The sequence below is a fragment of the Glandiceps talaboti genome, chromosome 3, assembly GCF_964340395.1.
Source record: "Glandiceps talaboti chromosome 3, keGlaTala1.1, whole genome shotgun sequence".
NCBI classification, from domain to species: domain Eukaryota; kingdom Metazoa; phylum Hemichordata; class Enteropneusta; family Spengelidae; genus Glandiceps; species Glandiceps talaboti.
In genome coordinates, this window is record NC_135551.1 from 28417380 (window position 1) to 28423379 (window position 6000).

The 6000-nt window shown below is 36.7% G+C and overlaps 1 protein-coding gene across 1 annotated transcript in view; it reads left to right on the plus strand.

Annotated features, from left to right (window-relative positions):
• Positions 1-4288: 4288 nt before the first annotated feature.
• Positions 4289-6000, plus strand: part of LOC144433351 (prostaglandin reductase 1-like) — a 9262-nt gene continuing 7550 nt past the window's right edge. The window contains exon 1 of the mRNA XM_078121657.1: positions 4289-4363. The gene's annotated coding sequence lies outside the window, so the exon portion shown is untranslated. The remainder of the gene's footprint in view (positions 4364-6000) is intronic.

The window sequence follows — 6000 nt, forward strand, 5'->3', positions numbered from 1 at the left end:
AGCGTGTAGACGATTAAGAGTCCGAGCAAGTGGTTCGTGACCTTTGACCTATTTTTACCCCTGTTAAATCTAGGTAATCAAATTCTCATGACTCCGTTGTACAGTCCGTTTCAAGTTACCTTTCATCGCTTGTGTTTGATAAAACCACACAAAAACCAATGAAAAACTACATATGCTACACTTCAAGTTAGCAAGATTGAATGAATGCGGTTTCTTGCAACATTTTCTCTACTAAATAACATGAACTACATGTATATTCCTGCCACCATGACGACATCAAATGCAGACATCAAAACAGTGGCGCCCAATGTCTGCATCAAGTTGCAGGACGTTTAAATGGTTCATTTCATAATAGACACAATGTAGCAATCTTGCTATCTTAGTGTAGAATACTGTTTCTTCTTTTGTTTCTGAGTGGTTGTATAAACGGTAAGTTGAAATGGGCGGTAAAACAAACTCTACTTTACACGTTGTACTCACACCCACGAATAGAGGAAGCTTTGAGTTTCTGACGTTATTGGTTTTATCGTCACATCTGTTCCTCCTTGTCATCTGCTAAGTTATCGTTCAAACCTGTCACGCGATATCGTCAAATATTGAGTGACGTGTTTTAAAGAAGTAGTATCATCAAAACTAAACACGGAAATACACAAAATATGCTAACTTTACTGGTACTAGTGTAAAAGATATCAAGGAAGGCGTCTCGCCGAATAAAACAATTGCTGGACCGAGGTCAAAGGTCTTCAGACTTCACAACTGTCACGCATCTCTCTGTTTCTCAGAAAGTAATGCACTGCCATAGCTGATTTGAGAGGAAGTTGTCTGTAATGTGGGCACAAGTAACTTTACCATTCATTTACTGTGCCACCATTTATTCAGTTATTTTGTCAAGGTTAAAAATATAGTTTCTTTGTGTGTACATATCTTATTTCTTTGCACGCGTACGGTATAAATTTTTGTATCATTTTGTTATTATTTGGGCGAATAATGATTGAAATAAAAATAAAATTACTGTTCATAAAATTAATACAGATAATGAGAAGACGGTGACCCACATAACGTTTTGAACGCGTTGATTGATGATATGAATAATCAAATACGACGATATAGCCTATAACGTTGGGCTGCTGTTTGCACCTCAATTGACCCACAGTCTGTTACCTAAAGTCATAATATGTAATACGTCCGAATTATTGGCCGCTGAGAACTGGTGTAATTCATGTAAACACCAAGTGTTTGATTAATATGACGATTCACCTATACTGTAGTATGCTATAAATTATTAGAAGTTGCTAATCATATCGTAAACTTGTCAAATGCGTGGCACGAGTTGGGGCTTAAAATCATAGAAATTCACTTTGAATGAATTCATTCAATGACTCAATGAGTTAGACGCATTTGAATACAACACACATCTACGACTAGATAACACCAAATGTTTGTCACTGTCGTAAAAAAGAAAATCAAGCCCTTTTGCGGCATTTCAAGAAGACGCTTCCCAAGATTTGTGAGAGTCGAAAAATACTCCTGGCTCGCGAGGATAGAGTTTCCACCAACTGATATATTATTCTAACCAGACGAGGGTGAAGGGTGGCTCAGTGGTTGTATAGAACCAAACTGTTTAATTTCGTATTCACCAAACACACCCTCCTAGTATCAAAGGAATGACATTCAAATAACACAAAGGAACAGGTGGATTAGCTTGTTCTTATCAATACATATTTCAGTCGCATTAACCTCAGACACGTACATCGAAATCTATCATCTTGACGTGTTTCTTGATCTTTATCATTATTATTGGCATGTATTAGAAATACAGTCATCGCATTGCACTGTGTCCAGGAACGTGTGTGGTATTTTTGGTATTTGTCGATCGATGGTCAAAGCATAGGCCAATTGCATTAATCAAATCACAAGTTACTCGCCATAGTTACCTTTCATCTTGGACGTTGATAATGCAGCCATTGTTTGGTTACATGTTGTAAAGGTTGTGTAAACACAAGGTCAAGGTGAAATCATTGCGTTCAAAAATGTTTAAACTACAGCGAGTTACTCTGGTATCAGATATAGCTGTATTATGACACAATGTCATTGTCAATTACATGTGTATAGATATAATCTTATCAATTCAAAAAAATGTATTCAAAGTCATTTTGAGATAAAAATCATCTCAATATAAACACAACAATCTTGTGAAGATCGACATCAGACGATATATAAGATGAGTAGCAGAGAGACAGGCAGACACTGGGAGAGACATAACAGACAGACAGACATACATACAGACAGACAGACAGACAGACAGACAGACAGACAGACAGACAGACAGACAGACAGATAGGGGGTATGCAGAAAGACAGTCTACGTATGGATATAAGGTCCTCAACCTGAGCACTGCTGGTAATGAGTCACAGAATATTTTTACTCACAGAAACTAATATGCATTTAATCCCTCCACTCGAGTAACATGTAGAAAAACTATTTCATAGTTATACATTGTTATGACTTTAGCCCTTCATATTTTATGCCAATGTAGCTGTTTTCTTGATTTCTTGTATGGTAAATTTATCAAGTAAATGGTTCACATATGCTAATGGTCCAAAATAGTTTTATAATGAAGCTGTAAGACTAGCTACATATAGTTTAAGTTAACGTATTAGAAAAAAAAAATTATATTTCAAAATAAATTCAATGGGAAATATTGAGTGCAAGGTATGAAACTAAATAAAATGACGAAACCTAAAGTAATGGACGATAATATAACTACAGAACATGGTATGATATATAATTTAAAGAGCTGTTACATTGGCGTTCTTGAAATGTTGGTTCGTTGCTATGGTTTCAGGCTTTTCGTATATTCATCAGTGATACTAGAATAAATGTAGACATTAGAGTAATGAGTTACAACGTAACCAATTAATACATCATTAATGTCATCATCAATAATTAAAGTGCCATTATTTTATATTTGTTAATAAGCCACAGATTTATAGACGAGTGTCTACGTTTCAACACTTCCCACGATTCAACACATCTCACGCCTCTACTGTTACGTATTTGCGGACTGCGTACGTGTAGTCGCGTATTACAGCATTCTGTGGCGAACGTACGTACTGTGTGTTGTCTCGAGGAGATTTGGATAAAATAGATCTCATTACATTTTGGGCTATACTTACATATGATACTACGGACTACCCAGAGAGTTCATCGACTCTTTTTAGTTAAATACTTGATGAGGCTATCAACTTCATAATTACGTAGTTTCTACATGTTCTATGAGCTATGCAACACTGCAGACAACGGATACGATCGAGTGTCAGGGATTTTCTCGAGTGACTGGTTTTACACGTGTCCTTTATAGCATAGGAGGAGAATACATGGAGTATTCATATGTATTCTCTCTCATTTAAGTCAATTACTTACTTACTTAATTAATGTTTTTAGGGAAAATAAAAAAACAAACCGACTAGAATTTAGAAAGAAACTGTCCTATGATTGACGTCCCTACTCATAAATGATATACATGAAGATCAAACTATAATCATCGGGATGTTGAATAAGCTTACAAGTAGCCACAAACGGGAAGTTGTGTGAATGCATTTCTCTGAGATTTGGAATCAAATTCCCAATGTGGAAAGATATGAAATATAATACATGTAGTACTCACTCAAAATAACGACCACTGTTAGCATTAAGATAACCGAAACACACACAAACAACGTCAAGGATATGTTTTTACTCTTCCTAACATCCATGGTTGCACCGCTATGTTTTATCCTCTCTTTGACACGATTTCAGATCCGGGTTTCAGATCACTCCCTCTGAACTTATACCACTATCCTTTGCCCCGTGGGTCGCTGATGCCAGAAAGTTTAGAGAGCAGGTCACAAAAATATGTCCCCGTATGGTTTTCCACTTCCGTCTCACAGTTCTTTCTCGGTAATATTTCGTAATCATTTAGAATATTGTAAATATATATCAGTGAACATACGTGCGTAGCCAACACCCCACTTGACAACAAGTTAGCGGCACCAACGCCAACGGATGTACCAGCAACCAGTATTGTGAGTTTTACACTAGTAACAACGAGAATATGTCTAGCTATAAATAATAATAATAATTGACAGATCGCGAGGCCGTGTTTACAATTGTGTACCTAAGGTATTAAATGTAAGTATTTCGATGTTGTCACTATTCTATCAAGCCTCAGGTCCACCCGCTACCACGTATATAGTCAAGTCAGTGTGGGAGACGCGTACATGTACATATGACACCGTGCAAATGGTCACTTTCTGGTACGTCTGTGGCAAGCCTTGACGTAGAGAAGAAATGCATGGACAGTTTGACAAACCGTGCGACCAATGTAAGTGTGTGGCACTAGGATTAAAACTGTACTAGCTGCATCTGGAGAATTATTTTTGCGATCAGAAACAACATTTTCACTGAAAATTGTTAAAATACCAATAATTAGACATTGTACATGTTAATTCGGGGTTGATTGTATCCATTATTTGTACATATGATATGTTCAAATATTGTGTGTACAGCTACTACGCTAACACATGTACTCAGAGATGAATCAACACTACTTTTCAGGGTGTTCGTTTGTTTGGGTACGCCATTTCGTATAAATCTTTCAATGCAATTGGAAACAACAACTTTTCAACGAAAGACCTGAAACATATTTTGAATTACATACGACGGCGTGCCAAATTGCGGAGATCACCAAAATATGCGTTGCGTGATTAGCGAGAATCTTTACAGTCATATTACTCTAGATTATAGTATAAATGGCATTTCCGCAAACCAGTCGAGTATAATATTTCTTCGTTTACTGATGCAAAGAAAATTAATAGCTAAACGCTGCCATAAAGAGGCGTACGTACGCGTAATATTGAGAGAGAGAGAGAGAGAGAGAGAGAGAGAGAGAGAGAGAGAGAGAGAGAGAGAGAGAGAGAGAGAGAGAGAGAGAGAGAGAGAGAGGAGAGGGAGAGAGAGAGAGAGAGAGAGAGAGAGAGAGAGAGAGGAGGGGAGGGGGGGGGAGAGGAGGGTGTTACAGTGACGTCATCGGTGATGTGACGATATTCTATTTGTAACAATTTCGACGAGTAACATAATCATGTTTTAGTTTTCAAGTTTTTTGCAAAAATCACAACAGATAGAATACCACCTAATCACCGATGAGGTCGCTGTTACAAATATCACACACACGATGAACACAGTAAGAAGAATGAACAGAAAGACAACCATAAATAATTGTGCGCTGTTCATCCTTCAACTTAAATATAAAATTACAGTTTATTATCCACTTTTTGGTGCGTATAACGATGTATGTATACACCTAAGGTTGAGTCTTTTCAATTTTTGTGTGGAAAGATAAGAGCCAATGACACAAATGACTAGTTGAAAGAAAGAAAGAATGCAACAGCAGAAAAACTAATACAGCAGAATTCGAAGCTATACAGGTTGATACTCAAATACTGTTCTACTCCTGAATATTTATAAACCAGTTTATAGTGCCTTTGATGACATCAAATGAATATACTACTATGTTTGCAACAGCGCCACATACGGTGAGCTAGGCACTGGATTCGTTTTTTAAAGAGAAATCGTTGACAGATTTATAAATAAATACTACAGTAAAACCGTCAGGAAGATAAAATACACATCACAATAAAAACTTATATACCAAACAAAACAAACCAACAACAAATACTTAAAAAACACAGTCAACACTAAAACCTAGAGCTGATAAATAAAATGATGGAAATCACATTGCAAAAGACACTAAATTACAAGTAAAACAGGGGTTGAGAGACATTGCCTTGCTTAATTTTACGTTTAAAATGCGCTAGATTATCAGCCATCCTTAAATCATTACTCAGTTTGTTCCAAATTACTGGTGCCTGATACGAAAAAGAGTTCAAGCCGTATTTGGTGGTATGAACTCTTGGAATTTTCAATATGTTATCCCCCCTTAAATTATGAGTAGTAGCCCTA